This window comes from Lissotriton helveticus, chromosome 5_1 (genome assembly GCF_964261635.1).
Source record: "Lissotriton helveticus chromosome 5_1, aLisHel1.1, whole genome shotgun sequence".
Lineage (NCBI taxonomy): Eukaryota > Metazoa > Chordata > Amphibia > Caudata > Salamandridae > Lissotriton > Lissotriton helveticus.
This window is the reverse complement of record NC_136065.1, coordinates 2,032,176,514-2,032,201,794: the sequence shown is the minus strand read 5'-3', so window position 1 is coordinate 2,032,201,794 and position 25,281 is coordinate 2,032,176,514. Positions and strand designations below refer to the sequence as shown.

The 25,281-nt window shown below is 44.5% G+C and overlaps 1 pseudogene across 1 annotated transcript in view; it reads right to left on the bottom strand.

Moving 5' to 3' along the window:
- Positions 1-259: 259 nt before the first annotated feature.
- The window catches only part of LOC144752853 (E3 ubiquitin-protein ligase TRIM39-like), a 375,734-nt pseudogene continuing 350,712 nt past the window's right edge, over positions 260-25,281 (bottom strand). Inside the window, exon 11 of the transcript XR_013594127.1 lies at positions 260-1,339. The product of XR_013594127.1 is annotated as an E3 ubiquitin-protein ligase TRIM39-like (transcript). The remainder of the gene's footprint in view (positions 1,340-25,281) is intronic.

The window sequence follows — 25,281 nt, the reverse complement described above, 5'->3', positions numbered from 1 at the left end:
ATGTCACCCCCCTTTTAAGGCCAGGCCTGTTCAAGGCCAACAGCCTGCGCCCAGGCCCTGTTAAATTTAAGGCCAGGGTTTCCAGCCAGAGCTGTCAAATTTCCGGCCAGGAGTTTAAGACTAGGCCTGTCATAATTAAGACTAGACCCATCACTTTTTAAGGCCAGGATTCCTGGCCGGAGCTGTCAAATTTAAGGCCAGAGTTGAAGTGAAGGTATCACTATATACTACTAGGAAACAAAGACACAACTGGTTCCATTTTACTGGGATGTTCCGGTCAGTATCAAGACAATTGCCAAATCACAAAGACAGACATGATAGGGTTAACATTTTATTTTTCAGCGCTCCCTGATACTGGAGAGGAATATGGAGGGAGGGCTTCACTGAAGGAGACCCTGAAAAGTGTGGCATCATCCTCTTTCCCAGCAGTGTCCATGACCAGGTACAGAGCTGTATTTCAGGGGCAGGTGGGGGGTGTCAACAAGAAGCCATACTCTGCACTTACTGGCCAGTGATCAGCAACACTCCAGTACAAAGGAGATACACCAGCACTGCGCCGCAGGCTTCTGAAACACATTATTTGCTGGTTTCCTCTTTAGTGTATGACTAGAGTGCATAGGGAAGCATATAAACTACCCTGCTGTACCAATGAGACTGCATCAGCTTAAAAGAATGCATAGAAACAATATGTTGGGGGAGGGGTGATTAGGGCACTGGATATTAATGTGCTGACTGCACACTGTGAGTCCTAGTGAGCGCCATTATACAAGTTCAATCCCCCCTGCTGAGAGCTGCTCTCACTCTTCTGTCACCGGCAGGACCAGCAGCGCCCCCGCATTCCTCCCTCCCTCGTTGAGGTAGGGATTAAAGTAGGGCCGCAGGGTGGGGGGGAATGAGGCCCCTGAGAAGGTAAAGAGCAGAGACCGGTCATCCACATTGTACACCGAGAGTCTGCCCGCCTCATAGTCCAGAAATAGACTCACAGCCCTGGGGGGCGCACGGGGGGTCAGGCAGGTGGGAGTGGAGGTGAGAGCTTTGTATTCACCATCTCTGAGCCACACTGTCCAGTATCCATCCTCAGGTGTTAGTGTGATCTCCCCCTTCCTGTTCACAGCCTCGTCACACACCCCCAGGGTCCAGCCCGTCTTGTCCCCCACCTCCACCTCCCAGTAATGCCTCCCTGAGCTCAGCCTCTCTCTCCCCAGGACAGCGACGACACGGTCGAACCTCTGGGGCGTGTAGGGGCGACCCTGTGCTTGGTCTCCGTGCCTCACGCTCCTTCTGTCCTCTGACAGGATGAGGCTCCGATGAGCAGTGTCCGGATCCAGGGTCACCGCAGCTGCAAGAGAGAGAAGCAGAGATTAGAGTTCAGAAATCACTCGTCCACAATAAACACATCAATCATACTCAGCCGGTCGCTGCAGCAGCAACAGAGCTTCATTCAATCCTGATGCTCCACCCTTCGGCTGATGTCATCCCCATGTCAGCAGCACCCCCCATCCTCTGTTTAATCGTAGTACTTAACAGTGCATAGACATCGTCACAGCTGTTTTTCAAAACGCACCTCGTGGTGCAGTATTGTAGCCTGTAAATGTCGTAGGTAGCAGGTTATTACAACTCACAGGTTGCAATACCTCACAACTGAATCAAGATGGGGCGGAGAGAGCCGCCCCTGAGCTGAGGAGTTTGGGAACAGGAGCAGTGAGTTGCTAGTTTTCACCAAATGTTTAACACTTGAAGCAGGAAGCCATCTCACAGATGCGCATGTGAGCCCCTGAAGGGCTCAGTAGTAGTCCTCATTTCATACAAACATTTTTTTCTGTTGTTTGATATTTTTTCTGTTGTTGGATGTCCACAATATGTGGCAACGCCCCGATCAAGAAACCCTCCAACAGACACACTAACAAGAAAGCCAGCTTGTTCACCGCAGACCTCCAGGCCTCCAAGCAAACCTGCCGTACACTAGAGAAGAAATGACTCCGCGAACATACACCAGACAGCCACACAGCCCACAAGAACGCCATCAGCAGACACCATCACCTCATCAGATCTGCTTAAAGGGCCTCATTCAAGGACCGACTTGACAACAACGCGCACAACAGCAAAGAGCTCTTCAACATCGTGACAGAACTCTCCAACCCCAGCTCCAACACCAACGACATCCCACCATCGCAAGACCTGTGCGACTCCCTTGCCACCTTCTTCCATCGCAAGATCGCAGACATCCACGACAGCTTTAACAACCTGACCACCCCGACAACCACCGACATCTCAGACTCCGCGCCCACCACCCACATCGATCCCCTGCTCACCTGGACCAACATAAATGACGATTACACCATCAAAATCATGAACACCATCCACTCCAGCTGTCCGTGAGACTCATGCCCACACCACATGTTCAACAAAGCAAGCACCACCATCGCACCCCATCTCCGCAAGGCCATCAACATCTCCTTCGAGTCGCAACCATCCCGGAGAGCTGGAAGAACGCTGAGCGCAACACCTTACTGAAGATATCCAAGGCGGATCCGAGGGACCTCAAGAACCTCCGGCCCATCTCCATGCTCCTGTTCCCGGCGAAGGTTATTGAGAAGACCGTCAACAGACAGCTGACCCGCTACCTCGAAGAGAACAACATCCTGGACCCATCCCAGTCTGGGTTCTGCAGCAACCAGAGCACCGAAACGGCCTCATCGCCGCCACCGATGACATCAGGGCCGTGCTGGATAACGGAGAAACCACGGCCCTCATCCTCCTGGAACTATCAGCCACCTTCGACACTGTCTGCCACCTCACTATACGCACACACCTCCCCAACGCAGGGATCCGAGACAAGGCTCTGGAATGGACCACCTCCTTCCTCTCCAGCAGAACCCAGAGCGTCCGCCCCCCCCCTTTCCGTTCTGAAGCCTCAGCGATCACCTGCAGCGTACCCCAAGGATCATCCCCCAGCCCGACATTGTTCAACATCTACATGGCGCCGCTCGCCCACGTCGCCCGACTACACAACCTCAACATCCTCTCCTATGCCGACAACACCCAGCTGATCCTCTCCCTCACCAAGGAACCCTCACCACCAAAACAAACCTCCATGAAGGAATGAAAGCTGTCGCCGAGTGGATGAAGAACAGCCGTCTGAAGCTGAACTCGGACAAGTCAGAGGTCCTCATCCTTGCCCCCCCCCCCCCTTCCACCTCCCTCTCCACCCCCTTCAGCCTGGGATAACTCCTGGTGGCTGTACACACTGGGAGCAGCATCAACGCCCATCGACCACGCACGCAACCTGGGGTTTATCCTTGACTCAACACTCTCCATGACCAAGCAAGTCAATGCCATCTCGTCCTCCTGCTTCAACACCTCCCTCCGCATGCTCAGCAAGATCTAGATGGATCCCCACCGAAGCAAGAACGGTCACCCAGGCCCTCGTCAGCAGCAGGCTGGACTATGGAAACGCCCCCTATGCAGGAGCCTTGGCCAAACTCCTGAAATGACTACAACGCATACAGAACGCTTCTGCACGCCTGATCCTCGACATCTTGCGCCACAGCCACATCACACCACACCTGAGAGACCTGCACTGGCTTCCCTTCAACAAGAGGATCACCTTCAAGCTCCTCACCCACCCGCTCCGCCGACCTCACCCTTGCCACCGTCCCCCGCATCGGAAGAGCGACCACCGGCGGCAGGTCATTCTCCCACCTCGCCGCCAAGACCTGGAACACTCTCCCCATCCTCCTACAGCAGACCCATCACCTACTAACTTTCAGGAGGCTTCTCAAGACCTGGGTATTCGAGCAGTAGCTGCACCCCCTTCTCCCCCTCTCCCCCCCCCCCAGCGCCTTGAGACTCTCACGGGTAAGTAGCGTGCTTTACAAATGTATTGATTGACTGATCTAGTGGGATAGCCAATACATCATACACATTTAGTAGGGTCACGTGTGATTGCGATCTAAGCTGGTCTTTAGAGATGCCTTCCAACCTAAGCAAATACCGTAGAATGATCTTTCTTTAAACTAGTCCGAGCACTGAAGGTCTGGGGCCCGAAGCCAGTCCATACCTCTACGTACGTATCTACCATGCCTGAGCGATTGCCTAAGATTTATTGTGCACTTGCACTGTGACTTTTTAATCTTTTTAACGTGTGACTTAGTCTTAACTTTCGTAATACTTAACCTTGCCAGTTAGTGCTCCTTCCTCGGTCCGCCACGGCTTTTGTGTCGTTTGTGGGGAGGGAGGCAGAGCATTCTTATCTGGCACTTCCAGTTCAGTTTGTGGGCCAGTTGTTGCCAGGAAGAACTTTAAATTCAATGGCTGGTCAGACACGTGCAGCGTTGTGTGCCGCTTGTGCGCTGAAGTCGCTCCAAAGGCAAGTCTGTCTGCATCCAACCAGGGCCAGGAACCCTGGTACCTTCCAACCAGAGATAAGGTCTAAGGTAAAGTCTTATACTGCAGTGTTTCTGTATTCATTGCGGTCGTCTGTTATCATGAGCTGTCAGGTCATCGTTCCCAGGGGCAGCATTATTGACCTGCAACTGCTGCAATCTTGTTTGCTCTACTCACGATAATTTGGGGGATGATCATGTGGCTCAGCACCCACTTCCTAAACATTCATTTATTACGGGACATGATGGCCTTCACGATGTGAGGCCTTATGCTGGGTGCATCTCCACTTAAACTTTTCACTTTTTTAGCCTGAATTGTTGTTTACTCCCCAAACACCAGCAACACTTTTAATTTTCTCTGCGATCATAACCCTGATGCATTGTTTCTCACTGAGACCTGGTTACATGCAGGCTTGTTGCTGGATAGTATTGCGGTCTTGACAGCTAATTTTTCTCTGGATAGAATAGTTAGACAAGATAAAATGGGCAGGGGATTGCTATCAAATTTAAAAAGGATTATAAATGACAAATTGACCAACTTCAGAATCCTGACTGTGAAGATCTGACATTCACACTCTCCATCACCCCAAAATGTACACTTTCTGGGGCGCTGCTCTATCTTAGGAAGTGGTGCACTTCTCTACCTGACCTATTGGCCCCTCACTTAACCACACAACATTAAATGAGTAGCTACTCAGTACTAAGCCTACTCTTTCACAACAGCTTGACTTAGATTAAGCTCTGAATCATCAGTGGTTAGATGAGGCTATTGATACCACACTCCCAGTGCCCACGAACTGCATGGGCAGAATTCATCCTCTTGTCCCTTGGTTCACAGATTTACTTCGATCTCAAAAGAAACATTGCAAAGCTTTTGAAAAAAGCTGGAGGAAGTCATATGCTGCAGATGCTAAATCTGAAAACACAGAATCATTAAAAGCTTAGCATGCCTCCTGCAAGTTAGCTCGTTCTAATTACTATAAAGGAAAAATAACTAAGGCTCAGTATTGTCAGAAGACACTTTTTAAAAGTGGTGAAAGATCTAACGGATGCTAGTAACATCTCGCCAACACCCCCTCTTTCACAATGCCAAAGTGATGAATTTGCTTTGTATTTCACTCACAAAGTGGAATATATCCACCTACAGTTGGCTAAGAATTCACTGCAGATAGCGGTCAGCTTTAACAAGGAAGCCAATGATGCACCTTTAGCGGAGGCTTATCATTTGGCAACTAAGTCAGTGTGTGCTGCCAAACTAAGCAAATGGTCTCCTTTGGATGTCCCATCCTTTCTGGCTGTTCTACTGTCTATTAAATCAGGCTCCTTTGGATCATCTCCCACCAGATAAGCTTAGATTGCTGGACACGACGCACAAGTTACTTACCTTCGTTAACGCCTTATCTGGTAGAGACATGCTCTAGCCGCAGATTCCTTATCTTTGAACTTCCAGGCGTCAGGCTGGATCCGGAAGATTTTTAGTAGCAGTCCCCATGCACGCCGTAAGGCGGCATCAGTCGACTCCGCGTGACGTTGTTGGCGTCGTCATCGTCAATATAACCGCCATTCCGGCGTGCTGATGTCATATTTTTTACGACTTTACATGCCAGAAGCCCGGAGCCATGAAGTGACTGATGATGGTGTGTTAAAAAACTAACAGCTAGCGCCTGGAGGTGGACATCCCAGACACTTAAAACCCCATTCCGCAGTGCAGGGAGGATGGGTGGGTCAGTAAGGAATCTGCGGCTAGATCATGTCTCTACCAGATAAGGCATTACCAAAGGTAAGTAACTTGTCCATCTTATAGAGACATCTAGCCGCAGATTCCTTACCTGTGAACAGATACCCAAGCAATCCCATCCCCGAAGGAGGGACTGCGGAAAGGTTCAGACTAGAAAATCATGTAAAACAGAGCGACCAAAGAGGCCCTCTCTGCGAACCTGGGAATTCAGGCAGTAGTGTCTGTCAAACGTTTGCAGAGATGCCCACGTGGCAGCTTGACATATATGCGAAACACTACACTGGAGAGCTGTAGTGGCCACTTTTGCCCTGGTGGAATGGGCCCAAGGCTCCTTCTTTGGTAAGACGCAATACATTTTTATACAGTGGATAACCCATTGGGATATAGTCCTCTTCTGGACAGCACGCCCTCTCTCTGCACCCAAGTACCCCATAAAGAGTTGGTCATCCACCTGGAACTCTTTGGTTCAATCAAGGTAGAACGATATCGTTCTTTTTGGGTCCAGACGGTGGACACGTTCCACTTCCTAGGAAGGATGCAGAGGCGCATAGAATGTGGGCAGGGTAACCGACTGTCCAAGATGGAAGGGTTCTACCACCTTAGGAAGAAAAGATGCCCTAGTCCGGAGTACTAACTTATCCGGAAAGGTCGTCAGGTAAGGAGGCTTTGAAGATAGCGCCTGTGGTTTGCTGACTCTCCTGGCAGAGGTTATTGCTACCAAAAAAGCTGTCTTGATGGTGAGCAACCACAGAGGACAGTTATGCAACGGTTCAAACGGTGCACGCATCAAGAAGGTGTAGTTGCAAAAAGGAGTGGTCGGTTACAAAACAGTGTTCATTACATTTGTTTCCTCAGTGAATAGTTAGAAAGGTACACATCAGTCATATCAGATTGAGACTGAATTTAATTCAGCTATAAGTAGTGGTATACAAACACAGTTATTTAGTATTTAATTCATACATTGCATAACGGTGAGTTTACTCATTATTCAAAATAGTGCTCAGTGAGTGACAAAAAGAGGGATTCCAGATTCAGTAGGGTAGGGGGTGGTTGGAATAGATAGAGGGACAAAGAAAAGGAATTGTGTCCTGTAGACAATTCAAATTTAATAACGAAGCATTTCCTTTCTGTGAATAGATCACATTGTTCCCTGTACAATCAATACACGAAAACCATTTATGGCAGATCCTAGCGTAACGTGTATGTTGGAGAATAAAAATGTCGACGTTTCGACCCCGATATGTAAGGGCGGGTGGTTCCTCAGTTTAGGGTCTTCATCAGGACAGTGAAGATAGTGTTAGAGAGCACCTACGGAAATAAATATGGATATCACTCAGTGGGTGAGATTAAAATGAAAATTAAAAACCTATGGCATCAATGAATGGTTCCGAAATTCGTGTACCTACATAGATTCCGGCGTATCGGATAGTCCCACCTCGGTTAAAGACATGCGCCGTAGTAGATGTTCTGTGAAAGAACGATTGACATTAAGGAAGGTATGAAAGGGGCAGGTCAGGAAGAGAACCTCCCAAGCATGAGATGGCCCTACTTACTAAGTTCTTTGGGATTGTCAGCCTTGGATAGATGTATGAGGTACCAGGTCGAATGGGAAATGGCGTAGTATCTGTGGATACAAAAATTATATCCTTGTATCTCTCTGCCATTGCATGGGTGCACAGTTGTACAGACAAACAGGTGGAGTTCGGAGAATAAGAGAATGGTGAACTTACTTAAAAATTTCTTGATTTTGTACAAGTTGGTGAGGATTCAGTAAAGCACCAACTCAACGGATTATTCTTCCAAAAATTATTATTCTCACATCATCTGTAAAAACCACAATGCACAAAGACATTCAAAAATTAAGTCATTGTGTAGGGTTCCTAATAAACGGTATAGGGAGCGCTAATAAAGTTAAGTAAACCCCTTCTATCTCGTCAAGGACAAAACCCAGTTGGGAACCAAGTCGGGGCTGTTGGGATCTCGATAGCGCGGGTATACTGTCAGCGCTATAATGGGCGCCAGGGTTGCTAAGATACCAGGAGCGCTGTGCCTCTGTAACTAGATCGGGGTTAGGAAACATGAAGACCAAGGGTATAATCAAGTACCCGATTGCGCTGTGTGGCACATGAGTTACACCGAAGCGCGGGTATACTGTCAGCGCTATAATGGGCGCCAGGGTTGCTAAGATACCAGGAGCGCTGTGCCTCTGAAACTAGATCGGGGTTAGGAAACATGAAGACCAAGGGTACGGGGAAAGGTATAATCAAGTACCCGATTGCGCTGTGTGGCAAATGAGTAACACCGAAGGCGGGGGGCTGTCTCGCTATGACACGTACCTGTGCTAAACTGCGAAAGCTCCAAAGCAGGTCCAGTCGGCGCCCGCACAGGATCGCTACTGAAAGGCTGGATGCGGGGGGCGTGGCTCGCAAGGCTGTAGTGTAGCTCCTATTTTCCCAATAGGCTCTGCGCATTGGAATAGTACCTACAGCAGTAAAGGCCTAGGCCAGACGTTAACTAGGTCTACTACTGTCGATACTAGACTTAATTTTTGGGTTTGCCAGCTAAGCTCAGAGTTCGCTAGAAACTTTCTCGAATGTTCAAGGAAGGATTAACTTCCCTGATTAGACAAGAAGGGATTTCGTTTCTGACAACCATAGAACATGACAACTTTGCTCTCCCCTAATCAAGAGTCAATCTCGAGAGTCGTGTGAGCACAAGGCAATTATTTTACTCAGTCAGTACGTGCATTCTTAGTCTCATCAGAATGTAGAGAAAAGGAAGAGACGGGCGTGTTCAATAGAAAGGTGTTATTTATTGATGTCTCTTTTCTCGTACAAGAGAAATGGATCGATATTATTGCAATACTTATAGTTAAGTAAAGTGCATACATTAGAAGCAATAGTATAAAATAATACTGTAAAAACATTGATATGGTTTCTGAGCCATATGATGTTTAAAATGATTAAAATATATTTACATACACATATACATTTGACTAAACGTACTCAACTGGTGTTTCTAAATACGCCTACCCCGTGTACCTGACCTAAGTCTAATGCGTGGGCGGGAATAGAAAGTTACAGTTTAAGTTAAGTTTGTTTTTGCCAAGTGAATAACTAAAGAATTCTCTGTGAGGGGTTATTCAGTTCTGTACCTGGAATTTAGGATGAATGAGGAATGGTATCTCTTTCTCTGCTCTCGATATTCCAGGCTGCCTGCGAGGGCTGCCCAGAAGCGCCGGTGCTGGGTCTCTCGGCTTGAGATAGCAGCGCGTCTCTCAGCGCGTCAGGAAGGCGGGGCTGCTGCCAGCGGGGTCTGCTTCTGCTCTCGGCTTCGGCAAGTATGGCTGCTCCGTCTTGTCACCACGCGTGTGTTTGCATAGGGCAAGGTCGGCAATATTTATACCTTAAAGGTGCCGGGATTGACGTAAGGATGGACATAGGTACGTCAATAAAGATGTCATACGACTTGCTCGTTAGCACATTCTTTTGCAAAAGTTCTCTGTGAAATCAAAACAATGGCCGCACGGATTATCCAGGTTGTCATAGGTTTGATTTGTTATGAGAACGTCGTATGCCTTATCAGGGGCTGGAGGAATGTCGCTTGTCTAATTAGATCTCAAGCGTTATGACCTAATCAGATAACACGTTCCTGTGCCGTAGTGTGACTGCGTCAGATAACGGTATCTGCATCATGGGGGATTTCTTGCCTCATGGGCTGACTGTTAGTTAACTTGATAGTTAGTTTAACCAGAATAGGGTCAGGAATAGGGGGATCGATTCAGAACCTATAGAAATACACGACACCCACTCCACGCTAACTATGGTCATATCTACTAATCTATGCATAGTATAACATAGTACAACATACTATAGAGTATAGTGTATACCTTACCACCCCAAAATACATAAATGCATTTTGAAATTTTCAAATATACTGAAAAATTGCAGTCATATATATTGTATGCACTTAAGCTATGAATTAAATGCAAAAGTAAACACGCATTTTTATGCATTATTGCTTTTTGGTATATGAGAAATACACATGAAATGGCTCTTAATATGGCTATACAGAAAGGAAGGTCGAGACCATTTCATCACATAATAAAATACTTGTGAACATACCAGCGGGCAGCTAAAGTCTATATAAAGTATCTAAAAATAGAAATCTTAGTTCTCTAGGAATAGTTTCTTACTTTAAGCAGAAGATCAGTGTCCCGGAAAAAAAAATATATAGAAAAATATTTTAGGGGCTTGCTGAAAAAATCGCTGTCCGTGAACTGGATTGTAATTGTTCATGTGACTTTATTTTTAAAGTTGAAGGCCGAATTCAGGGAACGCCGTGTGCGAGTTTACTCAAAAGTCTCTATTTCTGTTCCGGAGAGAACATCATATCATTCAGGCTTTCGAAAAAACTGTCAACAGCTTCATGGGAAAGTTCCACTAAGTCGGAAATAGGGGTAACCATGCATTCGTGCGCATGATTGTCTGCATTGACATTCTGATTCGCATTGCTGACAGAGGGTCGTACCTGTTCGATGTTGCTTTCATCTTGAACTTCACTACCCTTCAATCGTAGTGGTGAAGATTCCAGGAATGCCGTCATCAGGATTGGCAGCCTTTGAGGGCAGCACAAAGCGTGAACCTTGGTAGGAACCAACAGTGTATCTGCATCCACCGGCGCATCCGATTGTAGCGTCAGACAGGTGTCTAACACGCATTCTTCTCCGCATAGCAGACACCTTAGTACAGGTAAAACACACCTTTGCCACATTGGTCGAAATGATAGAAACCAAGTCATGTTCAGGTCTCTAAGCCGGGAGAGTCCCAGGATTTTTGATATCCGGTCCCGGTATCCAATGGCTAGGATCGTATCTTCCATTGTCGCGAGAGTTTGATCTGTGACATGGGTTGCCATAACGAAAAATAAGGACTAGGAATAGGATTCCTGCAATTAGTCCTAGGATCAGGGGAAGTCCGCCAAAAATCGAATGGACGAAATCTGGAAAAATACCCAGTATGGCTTTGAATGGTGTTAATGCCATCGAAAATACTGTCTTAAATACCTTTGAGACCCCAGTGGTATCAGAAATATTTAAGATTTCGCTTAGGATTTCCGCGAAATGTACGGGGGAATTGGTTGATAATAATGTATGTATCTCTGCAGTCGTCCTTGCGACTTGTAGATCATACGTTTCTTTAGATGACGTGAGCCTTGTAGGCGTCTGAAGAAGCACTGTTTTCATTCTGCTTAAAGTGTCTATTCGAATAGAAGTAATTTTCAAACTGGGCCATGCCCTTGCCTCCCTGTCTGGAAAGGAGCTGGGGAACAAAGAACATCCACAGCACTTGACCTTCGCCGTTGTAGTTACTAGATAAGGAGTCCCGGGCATAAGACTGCAACATCTGCGGTCTACAATAAGAATGTAACTCCCATTATAGAGTCTTTGAAAGAATGGTTCTATTTCAGTTGCAGGTGCGCCTTGCTGGTGACATGAAAGGTTGTATGAATTCCCTTCACAGGCTCCGTGCAAACTAATTCCGTTACACAGAAGCGTGCCGCTTAGTGACATAGCACAATTGTTGCCACTAAGAAACACTTTCTGTCCTTTATTACTGACACATGCATGTGAATAGGGCAGGTTCCAAGTTGTTTTAAGGTACCCCTTTCCCAATTTCTCGTACATGCCAGCCTGTATATCTTTTTGGCAGTATTGAAACCTGAAGGTTGAGATTGGAATATTTATGATTCCGTGGATTATCCACTCACTGACAGGTCGTTCTGACATTGTCAACGGTAATCTTTCTAGTTTTTCAATGCTCAAGATTGTATAATCAGCACCCTTTTGCGCCATACCGATTTGTCTATCAGTAAGGTTAAAGATTTGGAATAGTGACGTTGTGTTGATTAAACGCCAAGGCACATAGCCTGAACGCAGATTTTGTAACGTCCAGCCAAGCTGTACAATGGAACGCAATTGTGACTGACCATGTTGTAATAACAGTAAGTCTTGCGATAATATATCGATTGCTGAAGACACAATGCTGTCCAATGAAAAAATTCTGGAGGACAGAGTCATTAACCCATTGTCCACTACAGAAAGTGATTTTTCCAAATGAATACGGTCAATTTCCCGTATTCTTTCTGCTGTTTCAATTTGAGTAACCTTCCAGGCCTCATTGTATGCTGCATATACAGAGGCTGCTATGAAACGCTTTTGACGCTGTTTGCGTGGTCCCAGTATGAAATCACGCAAGTCAGCACCATCAGTAAGTAAAGTTAGGTGTTGCTTAATTTCAGGCAGTGTGGAAGTTTGTAGCCATTGAAGGCATAATTTGCCCACACTGTAGGTTGTTATTATCCCTGGGTGATGTCTTTGGGGATATCTAGGGTCTGGCCTGGTCATTTTGAAACCCTGTGTTTTATTCAGGAATCTATCTTGACAGTGATTTGTATCTGTGGGCCAGATCAACCATTGTTTCCAATCAGGATGTGTTCTGTTTTGGTTAAGTATATGGTTTATGTCTATTTCTTCATCTTTAGAAGTGTTGCTAAACCGTGTTGGCTTTGGAATAGACGGGTTATTTAAATCTTTGATTTTGGCTAAGCCAAGACAGGTGGTTTGTTGAACAGTGTCATTTAAAAATATCATTTGTTCTGGGATCATGCAGGCTCTAAACAAAGCTTCTAAACCCTGTACTTGCCATTCTTTTGTACCCCAAACACTTTTCAAATCAACATTTTTGTCCCAATAATCATATCCAAAAGTATTCATTTTTTCAAAGAATGAATCTGAATATATCAATTTTGTGTTGGTTATCATGGTTTTCATCCCTGTCTTGTTTGACAATCTAAAATAAAATGTTTCAGCATTACTTGTGTTAAAACCTGAAAAATATGAATATTTGTCATACACGGTTCTAGAGCTCCCTTTTGGAGGTGTAGCACAATGTTCCCATTGATTATAATTTAAAACATTTCTAGGTTGTGCAGATTTATGCAAAAAATGGTTACCATAATGGTTATAGCAATACATACTATCATAATTTGTAGAACCTTGCAAATAATCATGTTTTGTAAATTTAGCAGACATTACTAAGTCAGACATCATATTGTTGATACTTTCGAAGTCCCAATCATCAGCAAATGAGTTTGGTTTTGCAAAGTCACTCAAAGAGATCTTGATTTGGTGTGGGTATTTCAGGATCTCGACCGGACCATAAATTTCATAGTCAGTGTTGTCCCAGGCTACCCCACCAGGTATCGGATTGGCTGTGAAGTTGGCTGAAGAAAGTTCTGGAGAAAGTTCTCTTTTCTCGACGTGTGAAGATGTGTGTGGTTTGAGGACCAAGTTGATGTTCTGACTTGCTGTGTCCATTTTAGCATATTTTCCCTCAATGAAGCATCCCAAAGTAAATACCATGATGAGCCAAAGTATGAGGATAAATGCACCAAAACCCTCCCAAAATTCAATCCATGGAGAAATCAGATATGTTTCTTTCAGTTGTTTCAAAAGTTCCTTAGCTTTGTCTTTAAAGGATTTGGATGATGGCTGTGTCTTTGATTCACTGAAACCTTCAGAGGAATCATCGAAGTTGATGAAGTAACCAGATGCAGTTCTGTCAATTGTTCCAATTGGTTCAGGATTTTTGTTTCTTGCATTTTCACTTGGTACTTCAGTATAGATTGGTGTGTCTCTGCTAAATGTTTTTATTTGGGTTTTCAGAGGTCTTAGTTCTATTGCATTGTTGCATAGTCCTTGTTGTTCTTCTGTAGGCGTTTCGAATGTGATGAGCCTCTTTGTTAGGACCTCTGTACTGGTAGCAAACCTTGGTGTTCTGCTACTTATTGGGAGTCCACTTGGCCTACTGTTTGTTATCGGCCACATGTTGTGGTTTTACCAGGTCGATGGATACAACTCGGTTCTCCTTTTTTCCAGCAAGTGGCGGTAGTACAACTGATCTTGTCCCGTTGACAGACAAGACAGGAACTGCTTTTCTGTAAGAAGGCCCAAATTCCTTCTTTACCGCGATCTTCTCCCTGACTAGATCCCCGACTTTTGGAATCCAGACAGGTCTTGCTGGGACAGGTGGTGATTCTTCAGTGGTTGTTGGCTGTTGTTTCAACTGTATGTTGCTCAGGTCTTTTCTTGTTTTGTTTAAGTCCTGCAAAATAGCCAAACGGTCTTTGACATCAAAGGTTTTTTCTATTACCACTGAAGTCTGACTATCAAGGTCAGAGATCAACATCCTAGTTCCGAATAATAATTCGTACGGACTGAATCCCTTCAGAGAATTTCTTGGCAAGTTATTTAGACTACGTTGGACACTTATTAGATGTTTGACCCACCCAGCTCCCGAACCTAATATCCTTTCTATTATAGATTGCTTTCTGCCTTGGTTTTTTCTTTACACCATCCCATACCCTCAGGAAGGAAGTGAGAAGATTCCCACTGGGCTGTGCTCATTTGGCCATGTTTCCCCCCCCAGGCTGGATTGCCTGAGTGAAAACAATGGTCGAACGTAGCATGCTCTTAGCGTATATGCCATTTAGACTCGCAAATCTTGTATAACAGTCCGGACGTCAGCCGAGTGCTGTGGATCTACATTATAAGTGGAAACTAGCCTGTATATGTTAATCGCAAGCCATTCTTTTTAGTGGTGATGTTATCTGCAGTCAGATTCCACCGTATTTTATTTTTTCTCTCCCCACTACGATTTCTGTTGCAGTTTGGGCAGTTTTTTACAAACATGGTATGATGGAGGCTCATGCCTGGCCACCAGTACCGTGATTGTAAATCTTCCAGAGAATCTTTTAGTTTGAGGTGTCCAAGACCCTCACCCATATGTGCGTCTGCGATTAACAAGCTTCTCCTGTCCATGTTTGGAATCACTCTATCCCCCACTCCAGGGATTCGAGCAAAAGGGACGGAGTTTGCATCGATTATGTATGTATAATTGAGTGGATAGTTGATCGGTAACGCTGAGCAGTCGCCTTTTGATGACGTTTTCACCGCCAGCAATGTTTCACCGTCAATGTATTTTAATGTACGCTTTTTTCGATCTACGGGAGCCGATTTAGTGGCTGCCGCTGCGGCTGTTTCAGCCAATGAATTCCCTACAACGTGAACGCCATCACGTTGATGACTCAGTGAGTGAGTCACGTGAGTCTTTGGTAGTTCTTTTTTTCAAAAGAGCTACTTGTTCCCAGAGCAGTCTCTGCTTTATTGGTGCATCTGTGTCATCTTTGTAACCGTTCTGAATCCATGTCTGCAAATCGCTGTTATATGATTTGACGCAGTAATATGAATCTGACACTATAAGTGTCGGGAATTCGCGATCCGCATTATCTAGCGCCATTTTCAAAGCTATTATTTCAGTTTGTTGTTCTGAATTAGTTTCTACTGAGTGTGATTTTGTTAAAAGAGGTTTTAATTTACCTCCGCGCCACACTTCTTTTGTAATCTCACATGTGGGGTTGTATGCATGTTCTCCCCAAACGGAGGGTTGAGCATGTCCGTCTGTGTAGATTACACAGGCGTAATGTCGTAGAGGAAGAATGTCGATTGGCAGAGGATACGTCTTTTCATATTTTAGATTTTTTAATTCTTTTAGTTCTGGATCAAAGTAGTAGTATACTTTGTCCGTTGTGATTGAATTCACCCATTGTATCCATTCCGGATTCAATGTTGTTGTTGGTAAATTACACGGTGTTGTTAGTGCCTCAAAGGCTGATTCTGCTGTTCTGACTGTGATATGTCTACCGTCAGCTATGTCTTTTTCTCTAGCTATTGCGGTTTGAACTGCACGAATGATCTTTTCTGTATTACTGAATTTCTGTTCAGCTTCTGTGTACATGTGTGATTTGAATGCAATTGGTACCTTATCTCCCTCATTAGAGGTTAGGTATGTGAATCCGCATCTCCCTGGGATGACTCGAATCACAAGATTGCGTGTGTTATCACGTGCCTCTAATTTTGTTTTAATTAGCATGTCTGTTTGTAAGGATCTCAAAATTTCTGTGTGTGCTTGAGTCCAATTGGATCTTTTAAAGTCTGGTTTAATTAGATCATAAAGGGGTTTGACCCTTTCTGCGTAATTTGCAATGTATGTTCTTCCGAAATTTAGGAAGCCTAGAATTGACTGTAGGTTTTTTAGTGTTTTAGGAGCTTGGATTACGGCACATTTCTCTAGGAAATTGTCTGCCAGGCTTTTACCTTCACTTGATAGCTCATATCCTGAGAATAGGACTGTCAGATGGGCAATTCTGGACTTTTTAAAGTTGAATTTGTAACCCTCTGCAGCGATGGTGTTCACTCTTTTCAAGTGAGTCTCCAAGTCATCATCTGTTAAGTAAATGTCATTGACATAGGATAATGCTTCATCATCATATAGTTGTAGTAATTCTGTTACTCTCGCTGAGAATACCCCTGGGCTGTTCTTGTACCCCTGGGCTAACCAACAGAATTGTTTTTGAGTGCCATTTACTGAGAATGCAGTTAAATATCTGCTTTCTGGTGCTATATTTTGACAAAAGAATCCATTGGAGATGTCCAAGGTTGTTTTGTATTTTTTGCGCACTATGTTATTCATTAGTGCAGCACTGTGTGAATTTTGCACTGCAAAGGTTTTGCAACATGTGTTAAGGTGTCGGTAATCCAAAACTAGACGGTATGAATTGTCTGGTTTGGAGACCGGAAACAAAGGATTGTTCATTTGTGAGGTGCAAGTTTCAATCACCCCCTGGTATTCTAGCTGATCTAGTATTTCATTTACTTGTTTTTTAGCTTCTTGCTTGATTGGGTACTGCCTTTGTGCAGTAGGTTGTGATTTTAACTGGATTTTGTGAGGAGGAGAATCCTCATCCCATCCTACATGATTTTTATATAAAGCAGGTGCTAAGGCCACTGCCCACTTTCTAGCAAGTGTATATTTTTTATGGATCGGGATTTGATTCGAGAAGGCAGGCATAATTACTTCTTCGCCATGAGGGCACTCCCTGACAAACTCTGGTGGCCAGTCTTTTTCAGCTAGAAGGATGTCATAGCCTTTGGATAGGTTATCCCAAAATAGTCCCCTAATTTTCCTAGTCTTATCTCCCTCTATACGTAATGTTATCTCGTATATCTTGTGGGGCTTGCTAACTCTGGTGTCTGCAGTTTCCACTTGAAGGTATTCATTCGTGTCCACTGTCTCCAGATGATTCATAAGGACTTTGCGAGCTATGCTCACCTCTGCTGCGCTGTCTAGCATTGTCTGAGCCCACTCTCCGTTTTTCAGTTGTGTCCTCAGTATTCTCGGCATTGTTAACTACCTTGATACTGGCTACCTTCTTTTTTGGAAATTGTAATTTCTTTTTCAGTTGAGCAGGTTCCTTGTCTTTGGACTTGGCGTGCTCTTCTGATCGTCCTCTTCTTTCCGATTTCTGCGAGGAATTCTGAAAAGATTGAGAGGGACGTGTATCAATGTCTTGATATCTATCAGGTTTTTTAATATTATCCCTATTTCTAAGGTTATATCTATTCCCAGAGGGGTCACTCTGGGGTGACCTCTGTCTTTGGTTTGGAGATTTCTCTCTTCGCCTAGGAGACCTTCCTCTGGACTGGAATTTCTTTTCTTTAGGATTGGATTGTTTGTTTCCATCCCAGTTCTTTTTTGGTGAATTATTATTATTAAAAAATATTTTTTCTGGACTTGTAGTCAGTTGCGGTTTTACTGGTATTCCACCTAGACTATCTCTGCCTAGTTCTTCATAGGATTTTTCTATGATTCTGGCAATTTCAGCTGGTTGGTCTGCTATATCTGTCTCTTTTAACCTCTGGCGGGTCGCCACGTTTGCTGCTTCACCTTTTATGTTGGCTAGTAATATAGCCGAAACCTGTTTGAAGTATTTTAGTAATTTCATACCAAGAGTTAAAGCAGGTTCTGGACCGTATTCATCTTGAATTTGTTTTAGCACATCTGGTATCACCGAAATGGATGGGACACCGTGCGTTTTTGTGTAGATGGAAGCAAAGACTGTACCCCAAGTGTCACAGTCCTCAATGTGTGGTGCGATTCCCATTGAGAGACATATAGTCAGAATCCTGTGTTTTTCCAGCGGGGTGGTGTCAGGAAACACCGCCTCTATTTGGGTGATTTTCTGTGCCAACCAGAATGGTATCTGTTCCCGTTTAGCTGGAACTTTACCTAGGCAGGATTGGATGTTCTGTGGTGTAATTTTATTTGTGTTCCCCTGGTGAGGGGTCAGCTGTGGAAGTTTAATCGCTGGCTGAATTGTTGAAGTCCGCATTACATACTGAACTAATTGTCTATGAATTTTTAGTAGTTGTTTTAGCTGTATTAATAGCTCTGCTGCAGGCATTCTTTCGATGTCTGGATGTGGTGTGTATCCGGCTAAGACCGGCCACGTTGCTCCTGGTCTTCCTAAAGGACCGAGCCTTGTAATGTGATTATTATGTTTTAGGGCGCCATCAAATAAGAGCAAATGCTCTTGGAATTTGAGTGGTACTTCCACCTCCTCGAAAGGAGTGTACTCATTAGGAGGTTCCTCTACTTTGTAATAGTGGAAGTACTTTGTTACAGCATTAGCTGCTGGAAAATGTATCCATGAATAGTATACCTCTGTCTGCCGACATTCGTGTGCCTCAATTACGAATATGACTGTGCCACCTCTAGGTGTCAGTCCATTTTCTATAAGTTTTAGAGTTATAGATCTTCTTTTGGCGACCTGGATGAGTATTATATCCGGGTCTGCCTCGAGTGCTGTAGTATCAGCTGCTGCCATTTCAGCTGCTAATCTAGTAGCCTCTCTTTCTTCATCGCTGTCCATTTTACTGACAGAATGGTATTATATTTATTTGCAGATCAGGTTTCTTTATGGAAACAGAGATTAGATGCACAATATTATGGAACTGTTTTTATCCTTCAACGTTGACTAGACCAAGAACCATACATAGGAGTTCCCTCCTGCGAGGTTTTGGAGGATATAACCTTTCACCCACTCCAGACGTCTTTGGAGTATTCGGGAAAAGGGGTCTGAGTGAGAAAGCACGACTGAATTACTCTAAATGTCTTACGTTAGTTTTATCGCCCTTTCCAAACGCGTTGGGCGCCATGTAGTGTAGCTCCTATTTTCCCAATAGGCTCTGCGCATTGGAATAGTACCTACAGCAGTAAAGGCCTAGGCCAGACGTTAACTAGGTCTACTACTGTCGATACTAGACTTAATTTTTGGGTTTGCCAGCTAAGCTCAGAGTTCGCTAGAAACTTTCTCGAATTTTCAAGGAAGGATTAACTTCCCTGATTAGACAAGAAGGGATTTAGTTTCTGACAACCATAGAACATGACAACTTTGCTCTCCCCTAATCAAGAGTCAATCTCGAGAGTCGTGTGAGCACAAGGCAATTATTTTACTCAGTCAGTACGTGCATTCTTAGTCTCATCAGAATGTAGAGAAAAGGAAGAGACGGGCGTGTTCAATAGAAAGGTGTTATTTATTGATCAGTCTCTTTTCTCGTACAAGAGAAATGGATCGATATTATTGCAATACTTATAGTTAAGTAAAGTGCATACATTAGAAGCAATAGTATAAAATAATACTGTAAAAACATTGATATGGTTTCTGAGCCATATGATGTTTAAAATGATTAAAATATATTTACATACACATATACATTTGACTAAACGTACTCAACTGGTGTTTCTAAATACGCCTACCCCGTGTACCTGACCTAAGTCTAATGCGTGGGCGGGAATAGAAAGTTACAGTTTAAGTTAAGTTTGTTTTTGCCAAGTGAATAACTAAAGAATTCTCTGTGAGGGGTTATTCAGTTCTGTACCTGGAATTTAGGATGAATGAGGAATGGTATCTCTTTCTCTGCTCTCGATATTCCAGGCTGCCTGCGAGGGCTGCCCAGAAGCGCCGGTGCTGGGTCTCTCGGCTTGAGATAGCAGCGCGTCTCTCAGCGCGTCAGGAAGGCGGGGCTGCTGCCAGCGGGGTCTGCTTCTGCTCTCGGCTTCGGCAAGTATGGCTGCTCCGTCTTGTCACCACGCGTGTGTTTGCATAGGGCAAGGTCGGCAATATTTATACCTTAAAGGTGCCGGGATTGACGTAAGGATGGACATAGGTACGTCAATAAAGATGTCATACGACTTGCTCGTTAGCACATTCTTTTGCAAAAGTTCTCTGTGAAATCAAAACAATGGCCGCACGGATTATCCAGGTTGTCATAGGTTTGATTTGTTATGAGAACGTCGTATGCCTTATCAGGGGCTGGAGGAATGTCGCTTGTCTAATTAGATCTCAAGCGTTATGACCTAATCAGATAACACGTTCCTGTGCCGTAGTGTGACTGCGTCAGATAACGGTATCTGCATCATGGGGGATTTCTTGCCTCATGGGCTGACTGTTAGTTAACTTGATAGTTAGTTTAACCAGAATAGGGTCAGGAATAGGGGGATCGATTCAGAACCTATAGAAATACACGACAAGGCGTGGCAGAGTGCCTCGCGGTGCCGGCGCTGAATGCTGCTGCCGCCGTGGTGGCTAGACTGCGCATGGGCACAGGTGAGAACACTGTCCCTACCGTATGCGCGGCTGTCAGGAAATGCACGATGGCATCCACGAGTCAATCCTTTTCATACTAGATACATTTAGTAAAAAAGTGTAAAACGACAAAGGAGGCTACATGTTATTCCTGTGGACGATAAGCAAGACATATAATTAATTGGTTAGTAGGTCGGTCTAGCTGCCCTATGTACACTAAAGGGAAAAATGTGGGGAATCAGATGTGAGTAAACCTTCAAATGCTAGAGGAGGCTAGTCTACAAGCCCTTTGTCAATAAATGAAAATTCACATCAAATGTCAGTTTGTACTCATGCATTGACCACTGTTGTGGGCGATTCTCTCAGTATACAATTAGACACAGGTCCAGCTGGTTACATAATTGGACATAGAGGCAAAAAGAGATGCATCAAAAATAGAGCCTAGCCAACCTGCATTGGACGGTCCCACTCGTTCAGCGCAGGTAGCAGACCCCCAGTATTAAACAAGTTGATCACAGATGGTATAGGTAGACATTTGCTAAATGTTGAATGATAATCAGTACAGCATTCTAGATCAACAATATCCAAGTGGACTAAGCGTTCCTTGCCCGAAAGAGGCACAAATAATGTATATCACAACCTATCCTAGTCTGAAGCATTAACAGAAATCAGTGGTCAGGTGATAATCCCGCTAGCTGGGAATAGGTAGCATCAAGTTCATTCAACCCATTGTCCACAGTGTCCAGAGTGTACATCCATTTACATTCTCGTAAGTTCAGAAGTGAATCCAAATCCCCCCCTCTAGGGCCAATTTCGATTTTCTCAACCACCAGCCATTTGAAGGAATCAGGAGTGTGGGCTTTAGACACAAAGTGTTCGACCAAGGGGGAGCCCGGTGTTTGACACCTTATCCGACTGCAGTGTTGGAGAATGCGCTTCTTCACATGTTGTTTAGTTTGTCCAATGTATACAAGATCACATGGACATATAATGGCATAGATAACCCCACTTGTATTACAATTGGTCATTGTTTTGAGATTAACCTTATGGTTCCGATATTCCCAAGCCTTAGTCTCTATGGTGAGTGGGCACGCTTTACACTTGGTACATTTAAAGTGACCTACTACTTGGGGAAGGTTCCAGATACTTTGTAGAGACGGAGGGGCAGGTGTTTCCAGAAGAGCACTGACCACTTTATCTCTGATATTTTTCGCCTTCTTGAAGGCATGCATCGGGAGTTCTTTGTGGTTGATGACATCTGCTACTATCTCCCAGTGTTTATTGACTGCCTTCTTGATCAAGTTGCTTTTAGTGCAAAGTGTGGTCACACAGACAATCCTGTCTGGGTTAGTCGGACGTTCTTTGAGTTGGAGCAAATCTTCCCTTGGACTGAACCAAGCCCTCTTTCTCGCCCTTGTCACTAGGAGTCTCGGGTATCCCCTTTCCATCAGTCTCACGATCAGATTATCCGATTCCGAGAAATAATCTTCTTTAAGTGAGCAATTTCTCCTCACTCGGAGGAACTGCCCGAAGGGAAGATTATCACGGAGACTACGTGTGTGGTGGCTTGAATATCGTAGTAGACTATTCCTTTCCGTGGGTTTTCGGTAGAGGGTAGTGTGGAGATGGCCATTGCGAACTATGATACTGATGTCTAGAAAATCAATCATGGTTCTGCTCTTGTTCATGGTAAATTTAATATCTTGGGATTGCGTGTTGAGCCATGTAAAAAATGAATTCAATTCCTCTTCTTCTCCTGTCCACAACATCAGCACGTCGTCGATATACCTTCTCCACATCCAAATGTTGTTTTCATATGGATTGTTTGGTGATAGGATGTATTCCCGTTCCAATTCTGCCATATATAGTATGGCTAGGTCAGGAGCAAAGGCTGCCCCCATTGCTACTCCCTTACTCTGGAAGAAGTATTCATTTTGGAATACGAAGAAGTTTTTCTTCATTGCCACCTCCAGGAGCTCAATAATAAAGTCCGTTGGTACTTGAGGTGGTTGGATTCTCCTATCCAAAACTTTTCTCATAGTCGCCAATGCAGGGTCTTGGGGAATGCTGGTATAAAGGGACACTATATCCAGTGTCACTAATAGTTGTTTGTCCTGGTCAAAAGTGACATTGTCAACTTGATTAATAATTTGCATAGTGTCACGGACATAGGTTGAGGTAGCAGTCGCCAAAGGTTTCAAAAAAGTGTCTATATATTTGCACAGAGGTTCCAGCAGAGATCCACATCCTGAGATGATTGGGCGTCCTGGCGGTTTTGTCATGCTCTTGTGGATCTTGGGTAACGTATAGATCGTTGGGGTTCTGGGCTGTGCAACATTCAGGTACTCATGTTCCTTGGTGCTCAGGAAGCCAGAGTCTTTACCTCTCCCGGTGATCTCTTGGATCTGTTTTCTGATATCCCTGGTAGGGTTCGTGCGGCTGACAACGTAGCTCACCCCATCTCGCAGTTGGGAATATATTTCCTCTTTGTAGTGATGGACATCCTGGAGAACAATCGCACCACCTTTGTCCGCAGGTTTTATTACGACTAGTTTATTGTTCCTCAGAGTTTCCAGGGCTTGTCTTTCACCTTGAGTGATGTTGTGTTGTACATAGGAGCGAGTTGTGCAGATGTTCATCACATCCCTCATCACCATACTTTCATATGCAAGGATCCTATGTGGTGTCTGATGGGCTTTGGGAGTGAATGTTGAGGGGGGTCTCAGTCCGGTCACAGAGGTTGTCGTCGGTGGTGGAGAATTCAAAAAGAAATGCTTTAGTCGGATCTTCCTGAAGAAACGGGTTAACTCCGATCTTATATTGAACTGGTTTGGGTAAGAAGTGGGTACAAATGCCAGACCCTTGTTCAGCACGCTTGACTCCTCCGGTGTTAAGACATATTGAGATAGATTCACTATGGGACTGGATTCTGTCACCATCTGTACGTTTTGCGTCTTGTACTGATTTCTCCATGCCCCTCCGATTGGAACCGCACCTGTTTCTGTGGGTTGTCCTGGGGGTGTCCACCTTCCCATTGTCGTGGGTTGTTCCCACCTCTTGCTCGGGTTGGCCAGGTCTGTCCTCTGCCTCTGTTCTGGTAATTGCCTCTGTTCTGGTAATTGCCTCTTCCTCTGGGCGGTCGCTATGTAGGTCCTCCTAAAAAAGGCTGCCATTCTGGTTGGGGTTGGTACCATTGGTCCTGGTAACCCTCGTATACGGTGGGTCCCGGTGTCCCCGAGTCACTTCCTGAACTATAGGAGGAATCCGAGAAATTAGTGAATTTTCTCCTGCCTCTATAACCACCTCTCCCCCTGTTGGTGAATCTTCCTTGGGTGTCTTGGTTGAAATAGTCGTCCGCCAGATAGGGATAAGTCTTTTTCTTATCGTAATTGGCGATGTCCTTGCTTAGTTTATCAAGTTTTTTGGATTGTGCTTCAATATCAAAATCATCAAGAGTTTTTTCCAGTTTCTCTAGTGTGTCACGTGCATTGGCGAATGCACTGTGGCTCTTGATCTCTGCCTTGAGTAAGTCGATCTCTTTCATCAAAGTTTCCACCTGTATTTTGGCTGTGTCTATGCCCAACACCATCCAGTGGCGTGAGCAGGTATTGGCCACAAAACTAAAGCCCTCCTTGAATTTGGGGTTATCTACAAAAATTGCTGGTTCATTTCTGACTTGCAGTCCAGTAGGTATTATATTGGCCTGTAGGTATTGAGTCAGGGCATAACCATGGAGTCTGGTCCGGACCAGCTTTTTCTCAAGTCGCTCTAACTTAATGATTTTCTCATTAAGTGATTGGTCCAGGAGTGTGGTCTTTGTAGATAGAAAGGCCTGCCCTGATTCTCCTTCCAAAAGATTTTTAATGTATTCTTCCGTGTATGATAGGGTTTCACGGTCACTCATGGTACACCCTAAATAGTGATTTATAAATAGAACAATTACCCTCGCAGATAGTTACCTGCACGTGAGAGTGGTAGGTGATAATGGGGTAAACCCTTAGTACACCGACCTGGGTCAGCATGTAGTTGCAAAAAGGAGTGGTCGGTTACAAAACAGTGTTCATTACATTTGTTTCCTCAGTGAATAGTTAGAAAGGTACACATCAGTCATATCAGATTGAGACTGAATTTAATTCAGCTATAAGCAGTGGTATACAAACACAGTTATTTAGTATTTAATTCATACATTGCATAACGGTGAGTTTACTCATTATTCAAAATAGTGCTCAGTGAGTGACAAAAAGAGGGATTCCAGATTCAGTAGGGTAGGGGGTGGTTGGAATAGATAGAGGGACAAAGAAAAGGAATTGTGTCCTGTAGACAATTCAAATTTAATAACGAAGCATTTCCTTTCTGTGAATAGATCACATTGTTCCCTGTACAATCAATACACGAAAACCATTTATGGCAGATCCTAGCGTAACGTGTATGTTGGAGAATAAAAATGTCGACGTTTCGACCCCGATATGTAAGGGCGGGTGGTTCCTCAGTTTAGGGTCTTCATCAGGACAGTGAAGATAGTGTTAGAGAGCACCTACGGAAATAAATATGGATATCACTCAGTGGGTGAGATTAAAATGAAAATTAAAAACCTATGGGATCAATGAATGG